The sequence below is a fragment of the Camponotus floridanus genome, unplaced genomic scaffold, assembly GCF_003227725.1.
Source record: "Camponotus floridanus strain SB8 unplaced genomic scaffold, Cflo_v7.5 scaffold141, whole genome shotgun sequence".
NCBI lineage: Eukaryota > Metazoa > Arthropoda > Insecta > Hymenoptera > Formicidae > Camponotus > Camponotus floridanus.
Window position 1 is genome coordinate 387,105 of NW_020229261.1, and position 12,342 is coordinate 399,446.

The 12,342-nt window shown below is 32.4% G+C and overlaps 1 protein-coding gene across 3 annotated transcripts in view; it reads right to left on the reverse strand.

Moving 5' to 3' along the window:
- Nucleotides 1-11,203, reverse strand: part of LOC105249822 (ATP-binding cassette sub-family A member 5) — a 34,317-nt gene extending 23,114 nt beyond the window's left edge. For all 3 annotated transcript variants that reach the window (XM_025406392.1, XM_025406391.1, XM_025406393.1), the window contains exons 1-3: nt 10,672-11,203; nt 1,469-1,635; nt 320-608 (exon numbers count right to left, since the gene is read on the reverse strand). The gene's annotated coding sequence lies outside the window, so the exon portion shown is untranslated. The remainder of the gene's footprint in view (nt 1-319; nt 609-1,468; nt 1,636-10,671) is intronic.
- Between the last annotated feature and the right edge of the window lie 1,139 nt (nt 11,204-12,342).

Sequence of the window (12,342 nt, forward strand, 5' to 3'; positions counted from 1 at the left end):
CCTATAAAATCATGACTTATGAAATATAATTCTACATTAAAAAATTAATATTTGTAATCATTCTTCTCTTGAACGACTAAGTGACTTGATTTTCTTTTTTATTATTAGTCATTTCTGAATAAAATCTGCATGAAAGAATATTTTTCATTAAAAGCTCTTTCTTAAAATTTTCTTATGTATACACTTGGTTGCCAAATTCGTGAAAAAAAATAACAATAATAAAAATAAAATATAAACGTACAAATAGAAAAAATAGAAAATGACAATATAAAAATGAAAGACGAGACAAATATATAAAAATATAAAAAAATATACTCACATTAATTCTGAAGTGCACCGCGCCTACGTTGAAGGAGATGACTCTAGTCGACCGTACCCTCGGTACCTTGATTGCTGGTCCCGGTGGCGATGCCGTTCCCGGTGCTGTCGTCGTTGCTACGTTGCTGGACGCTGCCGCCGTTACCGACGCCGATCGATTCGCACTGGGACGTTGCCTTACCACGTGACACAACGGCGGCATCGCAGCGACGGACGACGACGACGGTATGCTCGGAACCGCGTCCGCATCCACTGTCGCTGCTCCTCGCCATGCTTGACGCCGCTAACGGCTATATCGAAGATAAAAAAATTTACTCCCTCAAAAAATCTTGGCGTTTTGTCCGAACTCATTTGACCCAATTTTATTTTTTCAATTCTTTTGTATGTGACAACTCCACATATGCAGCATTTTCAAGAATAGAATATAGGAGGGATCATATAAGAATTATTAAAGAGAACCTTGCAATAATTTTTTTTTCGTGTTTTTAATATTATCAATTATATCTTTCCTCTAGAATTTTCGCTTATTTTTTTCAAGAGTATTCAATTTGCAATTTTTCTCAAAATAATTTTTTTACTATTTTATTTTTAATCCTACTTTCATTAAGAAATCATGTGAATTGAGCCTATGACTTTATCAATATTCAATTTGTAAATAGTTATCTGTAAGAAAAATAAAAAATAGCAAACTATTTAATTAAAAATTTAATTAATTATGTTGTAACATACAATCAATTTTTATATTAATAAAATTTGATAAATAAAATACGAATTTTAATCAAATGTACATTTAAAGGATTTAATAGAATTTAGAGATTTCCCAGTTGCTGCGAAAAAGTGCTTTGATAAAATCAATTTTAAGACTGCTTCTTTGATACTACTCGAAAGTACTTCTACTAAAAAAGTACTCCAAATATTATAATATTCTCAATTAATTACAATATTAAAAAACAAGTAATAGAGCTCGAATATTTAGCGAATTTTGCCATTGATCTATTGCCATATATACATTCTGGACCACTAGACATAATTCGCAAACAGTAAACCAAAAGTACAAACATAAACTAACATATGTAAATCACATATACATGTAAAAGAAACGAAGAATAAAAATAGGAAAGAGAGAGAAAGAGAAAAAAGAGAGATCTACCTTCGATTATAATCAGGTCAAACTTCCCTTCGGTCAATGAACGTGATTTAGGAACGTGCCTAAACGAGGGCCAAAAGAATAAATCTTTCGCAGTCTGATTCTCCCGCTCAATTTTCCCATTCGATCACGTCCATAAGTTATCACATAAGTGCAATTCGCCGGTTCACCTGCGGAGCAAAAGAAGTGCATAAGTTTTTCAAATAATTATATATTATGTGAAGAAAAACACTTAAAAAATATGGCAAGCATATATACAAACATATATGTACAAAAGTTAATCCATTTTCATTTTATTAGCTTACTGAGTATAAAGTTTATTATATATGTCTCTAACAGAGAGATTTATTAAATTACAGAGAGAAAGAAAGAGAAATCGCGTTGTATTTATTACATAAATGAAATGATTGCGCATGTTGCTGTTCTAAATATGGAAGATCGATCGCATAATAAAGTGATTCCATTCGTTTTCTATTCAGAAATTTATAAAATATTTTTATTCATCACTGGAATTAATGCAAATGTAAAAAAAACTATCCAAATATTTGCAATATAATTTTTTTTAATATATTAATCCAGTTCCTCTTGCGTGCATATTATATATATATATATATATATATATATATATATATATAAATTATTATATTATTATTATTTTTATAATCAATTTTCTTTGTTGCAGGCACTATTTTAATTGGTATCTTATACAATTATTTTTATAAATAATAGATTCTTTCTTCTAATTAGATATTACTTTTCTCTCGCGAGAAAATATGTGATTTAAAAAATAAAAATATGTCCTTTATACATGTGCGTTTGAGAGATTCGATAAAATATTGAAACATTTATTTAACACCTTTATCAAAATTTATTCAAACATTTATATAAAAAATTAATCTTAATCCTTCTTATACATTTATATAATAAAAAAACTATCTTGTTAACACAATTTTAACATCTCTTTAAATATTTCATGACACTTTTTTGACTAACAATGTTACATAATGTTATCACGTACAAATTTTTAATTTCTAGCGCACATCGCGCACTTTTAAATAGAGAAGATCAATAACATGATGTTGTTCCACGTATGTTGATATCATGGTGATGTCCTTGATCATTCATGTATTTTCACACACACACACACACATAAACAGAGTTCGCACAAATTTGATGTAGATTTTATTTTTATTACATTTGTATTTGGAATTTTACACGCAATCAATTTACGCACAAAAATTTTTATAAATTCTTATAAATCCCCGCACATTTAAAATATTTTTTTTTTTAAAGAAAGGATTAAAATTTGCAATTTCAAAACACATCAATGTAACAAAATTGAATAAAATGAGATATAACGAATAGAAAATGGTAATGAATAAAATTATAGAAAACAATCTTTTTATGATGTAATAAAAATAAAATCTATATCAATTTAAGGCAATTCTGCTTGCGAAAATATATCAATGATCAAGAACATTACTTTATGATATAAACATACGTGAAATAACATTATATTATTAATCTTCTCTATTTAGAAGTATCCCATAATTTTATCTCGTATCATATTTCTATATCAAAATTCACATATCAAAATTTGCCAAATTTAGCATATAAAGATAAAATATTAATAAAATTAGTTAATATGCATCTTTGCATAGTTTCTTTGCATATCTCTCTTTCTCTTCCCCCCCCCCTCTCTCTCTCTCTCTCTGTGTTTCTGTCTCTTTTTCTTTCTCTCCCTCTGTTATCACTATGTAATAAATAATAAATACAAAATGCAAGGGAAACATAGCGCGCAAGCAGACACGCGGGGTCGTCATCCTACAATACGAGGGTCATTAAAGTAAGGAATACAAGCTACCAGACAGGACGTCGCCATCGCGATTGCGACCATAAAAGAGGGTGTATATGTGCGTACGAAAAGAGTCTTGTGCAGTTCGATCACGCGATTACTTTCCTCTGAAAAGTGGAAACTCGAAAGCAAACATTTCCACGCGCACATAGAGCATTTAAATTAAAGTTAATTAATCCGAGCAAATTATTAGCGATGAGCTTTTCATTATCTTTTTCTTAAAGTAAGATAAATTAAGAGAAATTGCGGAAAATTTAATTAAATTTAAATACGTATACATTTTTAATTATGCACTTATGTATACTTAATCATGATTATTCTGTTTTATGGTATCGATTTATAACGCACTAGATTTCATTAATACTTTCGCTAATCTTATTTCTTAAATACTTATAACATTCATATAACGTGATACGACATAATGTATTTGCAGCATTTTTAGGATTAACTTTCATACTGTATACTATACTAGAAGTCTAAATAAAAAATCTTGAGCAATATTTTATATATGTTTTGGATGTCTTTTGAAAATCTTTCGTCCAAACAATACATATTAATTATTTCCTAGAAATACACCTTGACTTTATTTGTTTGAAATTGTTCAATCTCCTTTAAATAACATTGCCCGGCATAGAACACTGTATAAAGAAACGGCAAACATATATTTCATTTATCATGTCGTTTCTATGTAATTCTTAAAGCAAACAAGCATAAATTTCAATCCATAAAGCAATATAAGAGAATGACAGACAGAGCGATTGGAACGAGTTCTACGATTTCAAATACGATCGATTGCATTCCTCTCTTCCCCCTTTCTCTTTCTCTTTCTCTCTCTGCCGACGACAGATCTACTTAACCGCTTTGATCTCACGCTTTAATCCTTTCCGCGAATGTTCGCCATCATCGAGAGAATCTCCTTCTGCTTCGGGACTACCATTATATACCTTCCCTTCTACCCGCTTTTGACAGCAAATGCTTCGGCATTTAATGCATACCGCCGCATCTGGAGAGCACTACTATGCCATTAACTGTCGATTCGCGTAGACAACGAACTCTCGTCCTTGACAGATCAAAAGAATATCAACGGAGATAATGACGATAGCTCCGCCGCCGCGACCTCGAAGAACGGATCGTTTAATCGCACCCTTGAGTCTCTCAATTTCCCTTATGCCGGTTATTCAATGAGCCGTCTGGATATACCCTAATAGTTTCAATGCATCATGTGACTTTATTCAGAAAAAGAGACACAATTCTTTCAATTACCATTTTTACAATGCTAGCTTTTTGATTTATTAGAAAATTTTTTACTTCGAGAATGCGATTGCAAGAAAGCTTTTTATGATTTGAGATATCTTTTTATCTTTAATCTTTTTATCTTTAATCTCATTCTCTATTAATTTATACTCTTTAAATCTATTAATTTAAATTACATAATTAGAGGGACTTTGTCAAAAAATTTAACAAATATATTTTAATTTTTTCATCATTATAGATCATTATATTTATATCTTTTTAATAAAATATATTTTTAAAAAATACGGTGGCTAAAATACGTATAATATGTATTCTATGAAAGAAACTGTTTAAACAAGAAAATCAAATTTTTTAATCCAATTCTTGTTATTAATTTAATTATTTATTTATTTATCTAATTTACAAGATATATGATGACTCAAAGATTTTAAATGATAGAGCGTTGCGTTTTTTCATAGCACATATTACAAAGTAGTAAATAAAAAAACGTCTAATTTTAATTTAAATAGCATGGTAGCAAAGGCTGCGTTTTTTACTCCCTTCTTATTCTTTTTATTTCTTAAAAATTAAAGAAAAGATGCATCATAATAAATATAGTTTAAATTTAATTTATATTTAATGTACGTGACATTAACTCGCAAAATGTATTCAACTTGGAAAACAGAAAATAAATATAATTTTCTTAATCAATATAATGAATATTCGCTCATTTCAATAATAATTTCTCACAATCAGATTAAGGCAAAGTAATTATGCACTTCAATGATGAGAGAGCGAAAATAATATAGAATAAATAGAAAATCCCTCGACATTAAGATTTCAAGAATGTAGACATTGTCCTTAATTATGTAGACATTATCTCCATTTAAACTAAATATGACGCTTCCAAATTTTATTTACGTAGCACAAAGCTATAAAGCTTAAAGTTATTTTAATATATCGAAAAATATATGATTTATTGTCATAAAAAATTTATAATTTTTAAAACAATGATATTATTATATATATAACTACAAATATTTTATACATAATAAAATATATGTAATTACATTGTAATCTATTTATTTTAATAATAATTCTATATAAATTATTTACTTCATTATTGTATATAATAATGTATTAATATATAAATATATAATATTATTATAATATATACAGAATTAAATTAACAAGAGGAATTATTTATAAGTAAATAATCTCTTAATAATCTCTTAACACACAATTAACACAAATAAAAATTAGCATTTAAATATTATCGGCAAATATTAAATGATTCAAAACTATTCATATTAGAAAATATATAAATAAACATGATATAACACAAACGTGATAACTTCACTTCCTGTTTATATATCATATACCATCTATGTGTACCCACGAAATGACGAATGGTTATTGTACACTTCACTGGCAAGCAAGCGACCTGATTTCAGTAGCGTAACTCTCGAAGCGAAACTCTACCAAATCCATTTTCCAGCTTGTCCGCCCAAGTTGGAGAACACAACAAGTTTCGATTCGCCTTTGTCCCGTTCATAGCCTACTCCAAGATGTCGTCCAAACACTTACATTGCCCATTATCATTTTGCTCATATTCTAAAAGACCCTGTCAAAGATTGTCGCCCGCTTATCGCCATATTGTGAAATACTCGTTCGAGGTATCAAACTGCTCCGAAATGATTCGGTTCATCTGAGATATAAGAATAGCCAAATCGTTCCAACTAAATTAAGAAATTGTAAAGAATTTATATAATATGACGATACGATTTGTCTAACATCATGAAGAAGATCGAAAAATTTAGCAAACTTTATTTCATCTTAAATGCAAATATTCGAAATCAAAGAAGTAAAAATAATTAACTGTTTTAGTGTAATTGAGTTTCATACAGATAAAGTCGATCAGAGATGAAGTAATTAATAACTATATTTTTATTTGTCTGTGACAAATCTGATTATTATTCGAGGTAATATTTTAAAACAATCTTAATTTTCATTAATTGCTCTTCATTCGTTACGATAATTCATTACGTTTTACTGTCGTACTTCATGAAAGAACGATAGACAAGGAAAAATATAAGGAAAGAGTGAGAGAAAACTAGAGCATCCACGAGTCGCGGTCTATCGACCGAGGAGGATCAGAAGGCGAGAGAGGGTCAGAGGTATGTGGGAGAAGGATAGTAAAGAGTTTCGTACGGCACGTACCCAAATACGCTGGACGATGGATATACCGATGTGCAATCGATTTTTCCGACCTCGGGATCTCGATTCGTTAAGCGATTCACAGTGGATGCCTCAGTAATATCTCAGTAATGAGTAACGAGAAAAATGAATAAGAAGCAAGCTAGTGGACGGGAGGAGGAAAAAGAGCGAAAAAATCAGAAAGAAAAAAGTAAAAATAACCACAAATGCGTTTTATAAAAATCCAACAAATTTTGGAAATCTTGTACATTCCACTGATAATATATACTAGAAATTGAAATAAATATATTTATATATCAGTGTATAAATGTATATATGCACGTGTGTATGAAAGTACAATCGGCCAATCATCACAATGCAGAAAAAAATAAATTATTAAAATAATGGAAATATTGCATGAATATAAAAGATTGATCAATTATTAAGACAATAATAACTTTTATAATGCTTGTGTAAAGAATAATAATTATGTATTAAAGCTTGAAATGTAGTTATACTATAGAATATTTCACAGAAGCATTATTCAGTTTTCCAGTATTTATAGTACGTATCGTTAAAGAATTGCTTTATTAGTTTCCTCTATTACTTTAAAATATGAAAACCTGTTTCTCTTGCACTTAGTAATAAAATAAAATCTTATGTAAAATCTTTTTAGACGCAGAATTTAAAAATTTATTTCAACCGTTGCAAATACTAATTATTTTAAACTTAAAAAAAAATGAATAATGTCATTCTTTATAGTTTTCTTGCTGATTTGGGTTTGCAAAGTAATCTATCACACCACGATATTAATAAATTTGAGATTAAAGTTATAACAAAGCTATTGCAATATATGCTTTATCATATATTGAAAAAAAAATTATTTTGTTCAAAATTAAATACATTGTGTTAGAACTCTAGGTTTGAGAAGATCACAAAAATTGTTTCTCATTGTTCATCACAGCAAATTCTTTTTGAGCATCTCATCAGCGACCAACTCAATTTTTGAAATAAATAAAATTCATTATTTTTTAAATTTTAATTTTAATTTTCTCAAAATAATGAGGTGATGTAGTAATTTAAAACCGTATTTAGCGTAAAAGTAACTATGGAAAACGACCATTATTCTTTTTCTCGTATTCTTTTTATTGAACTACATTGTAGTGTTATTCGCGCACCTTTTCCATTTCCGCGACCATTTCAAAGAGTGGAATAGTCGCCTTCAGCTGTAATACCTTCGAACCTGGGAAGAGGTTCACCCCAAGGGGTTAAGAGCAAGCCGTGACAGTTATATCGAGCGGACTTGAGAGGAGACTGAGAAGTCGAGTTGACGCGGCAGCGACTATTTTTGTTCGCGAACGAAGGCGACATTCCTGCCATGTTTCCACGAGTTTCAATGATTACTCAGTCGTACCTCCTGGAATGAAGCAACAATCGGGATATGCATACGAGATGATTTAACGAGATATTTTCCCAATTTTCGCTTCTTTCAATTCATAATAGCCTGGCAATTATTTCGCAGGAAGTGGAATTAGTTTCTTAACGTGCCGAAATTTTTCTCTTCAGAAGCAATTATGTTATTGTACTTCACAACTTTAATAGTCGTTAAATTTTAAACAATTAAAATACAATATGGGAAGAATCGAGATGCCTGAATAAATTTAATTATAAATAATAATTATGTGTAAAAAGATAAATTCTCCTTTAGATTGACTTTCTTTTAAAATAATCTATGTTTGAATTACGTGCAAACTTCAATATGGCAAATAATATGACTTGTACGAATAACAAAGATAAATAAAAGATTATCAAGAAGGATAAAGTGAAATTCATGGAATTTAATTTTTCAGATTTATTTAATCTTTTCATGTAATCTTTCAATGAATTGAAAGATATGAATTCATATGATTACATCCTTCTTGACCAGGATCTTCTTGACAGTCCAATTATTTTAATATATAATTAACCGTAAAATGACACGAACAAAGTCGAAAAGTATGTAAATCTTATCATATGTAGACGCAATGATACAAAGGAAGGAAGTTTTATTATCAGGGGATCTCTTCATATGGTTTGTACCACTTACTATGTATCAGAGTAATGGATGCGTATGGGAGTTAATAAGCTAATTTTCGTTCGTCATGACGCAAGTATGTATATCAAAAATATAAAATAAACTGCAATTCTTAAAAACAATTTTCCGTGAAAAATTAAAGCAAATAATTTTTGAGTCATATCCGATACTCTGTTATCAACGATAAATCATTCTATCCGATAAAGCGTGTGAAATCACTTCAAGCAGTATCAATTTAGCTGTATATAGAATCAAGTGAGATTCGCAATCGATAAATAACATAATGAATATGTGCGCGATACTTTTAAATTAAGGATATCTTATCATTTATTAAAACGAAAAAGAGCAAAAATATATGTGAAAGTATTATTAAAATTCAATATTATCAGTATTATTAAAATTATTTTCTTATCAGTTAACGATATCATCTTTAGTATCAGTTAACGATATCATCTTTAGTATCGCGAATATTAATTTGAATGTGAAAGTTATTTATGTCATAGTTAATCGGAAACAAATTTAATTTATTTTTTAAAAAACGCTACCATTTTCTAATCTTTCTTATATGTAAATATACGCAAGCACTCTCTAAAAGTGAATCAGTGTATTATCATTGTAATCAATGTTGTACTACAAGCAGTTATAAGTACAGCATTGATTACAGTGATAATACACTGATTCATTTTTAGAGAGTATAATACATGTATATGTACACATACATCTGTCACTTCCACGAAAAAATTCGGTATCGCTTAAGATGATTTCGTCGAAAAACGATATAGCTTATTGTTAAGTTAGAGTTACGAGATAACACGAAAAAAAAATTTATATGTTTTAAATAATAAATTTTTCCACCAAAATTTCACGTACCAAATAGCATCAGCTACATAAACAATTATTCGAAGAAAATCAAATATGATAATAATTAATATCAACGAATAATTGTCACAATTTGTATTTAATTTAAGTTAAACATATGATCATCAGGTCTACAATTTTTCCATCTTCTTTTACAATCGATAATTACACGAGATGCACATTTGACTTTAATGTGTCTCAAGTGTTTGTAGTACGATAACTGCTGACGTACATATAAATAACGCATGACATGTGCATTATAATCGCTCCGTATGTGTGTGTGTGTTACCGGAAAATTGTTAAATAAATTTATGCAACTCAATCTACCGACTCGCGGGAGATCGGACAGAATCGCACAGTCATAGCGACATTATTGGTCTAACCCCACACTAATTTAATCTTGGCGACAAGCGACAATTGTACGGCCGGAAGTCGCCGGTTTCGAGAGAGGGATAGGATCAGAGGAAAGCGAGGCGGCGCGTTCCATCTCGATGATTCGCGAGAAATTTGAGGCTGGAAATCATCCTCGAAATCACTCTCGCACACTCAAGCATACACAATTTTACGTGCAATTTTATATATATGTCACACACACACACACACACACACACATATGCATATATCTGTGCACACAGTGCGCTCCTGCCCCCGTTTCCGCTCGCCCCTTGTCCTACCCCTCCCTCTCCCGCCCCTCGCGAAAATCGATCCGCCGCCGGCCTGGACAGCAGCAGTCCACGTCGAACAGCTCCGACCTGCACCCTCTCTTCGACGAACGTGAACAGGGGGCAGTCAGAGCTGCAGAGCAGCGTCGTCCGACACTCCTACACATCCCGCAATCGATCCCCAATCAACGCCATTATGCGATAGAAAACAGAGGGTGAAAGGGAGGAGGGTAAAACGAGAAGGAAAGGTTGATCGTCGGTAATAATCGTCATCGTCGGGGTTGTCTCCACGAGATGTGGTGCATGGAATAATCATAGCGACTCTTACCTGCTCACCCTCCGCGATCGTCGACCGACGTCGCTCATCCTCGCGATCTATCACTAACGCGGTTCACCGCACAATCGCTCGCGACGCCAGGGTGGCATCGGGACGCGATAATCACCCCTCCCAGATGACTCCGTTGAGGCTTTCCCCGAGATTCTCCCTTGTCACTCACTCGCCAAGCACGAAGAACGAGGACCTTTGCGAGGTCTTCGTCTCGTCGAGTCGAGCGCGACTTTCCGCGTTCGGAGCTTCCGCGGTCTCTCCCCGTTGCCTGATTCTCACAATCGCGACTCACTTCGTGAATATTCGCGCGAAACTTGACAGATCTATCAGCCGTTCGGCTGTCGTGAATCCGCTCGATCGCGACGTCTCGCAAATTCGCGTCGTCTCGACCCGATCGCGCCGCAATTCCGCTCCTCTCGTGACCTCTTCTCGCCGCCCCTTTCGCGAGTTATCGCGGCTGCGCTCACTCGGGGACCTGGACCAACAACACGACGCTACCGTCGTGACCGGCGGACTCGGACTGCGCGAGAAGGCGCTCGACGCCGCGTTCACGGCCCCCCCACGATCCCCCTTCCACTCCCCATCGCGCGTTTAACCCCTTCCCACCGTTCCTATACCGCTGCGGTCCGACGTCGACGACGACGACGACGAGGACGACGACGGCGACGTCGCTCCCTTCCACCCTCTCTCCTCTTACCTCGGAGCTGTCGGCCACGTCTCATCCTCGCCCTCTACCCCCACCGTCCTTGGTTTGCACACGCGCATCGTCCGATGACGTGCCGCGATTGCGCGTCAGAGGGGCTACTAATTGTATTGTTCGCGATATTATATTGAAGTATCGATAGATATCCTGACAAGGAAAAAAATGTGTACACATACGATGTATGAGATATAGCAGTTTTTATGAATTTTTAATCTCTCGAGAGATAAATGTAATCTACGAAATTAAACATTTGTAGAAGATATGACATTTCTGCGAATTTTTTATAAAAATTATTAAAATATATTAAAAATCATTAACAACGATTAAAAGATATTGCATATTTTTTCTGAAAATAGTTCTCTTGCGTTTTGCCTTTGCTTTATATTTTCCCTTTCCTCTTGAAATATTTTTGACAATATTTCTGTATTAAATAAATATTGACGATTGAAAGATAGTAGCGAATTAGAAATACACAAAACCTGAAGATACACTCTTCAAATGTTAAATAAAAAATAAAATAATATAATAAAATAGATTTTAAACATTAAAAACTTTACATAGCATAATTTAAAAAGAATATATAATTCTATTAAAAAGAAGATTAAAAGATTGATCTATATAGAAAATAAGTTATATATACTTGTAAGAGACTCTAATTGATATCCTATTTGTGCTATAAACTCGTAATAATAAAATATAATAATAGAAGATATAATAAATGCAACAATATTCATATATTGATATTTAACAATTTTACGACATGTATTAAATGAACATTATACATTTTGATGAGGATTATTGGTTTAAAAAAATATTCGGACGTTGTAATTTCGCGTCATAATTATCCTAATTGATTTCACATGATGAGATCTTTGCAAGTAGTACGTCACTGGTTACGGCACTATCGCTTCGATAAACCCCGTTGCGACGTATCGTTGACGCGTTTCCACTCCCCACGCCATCCCCAA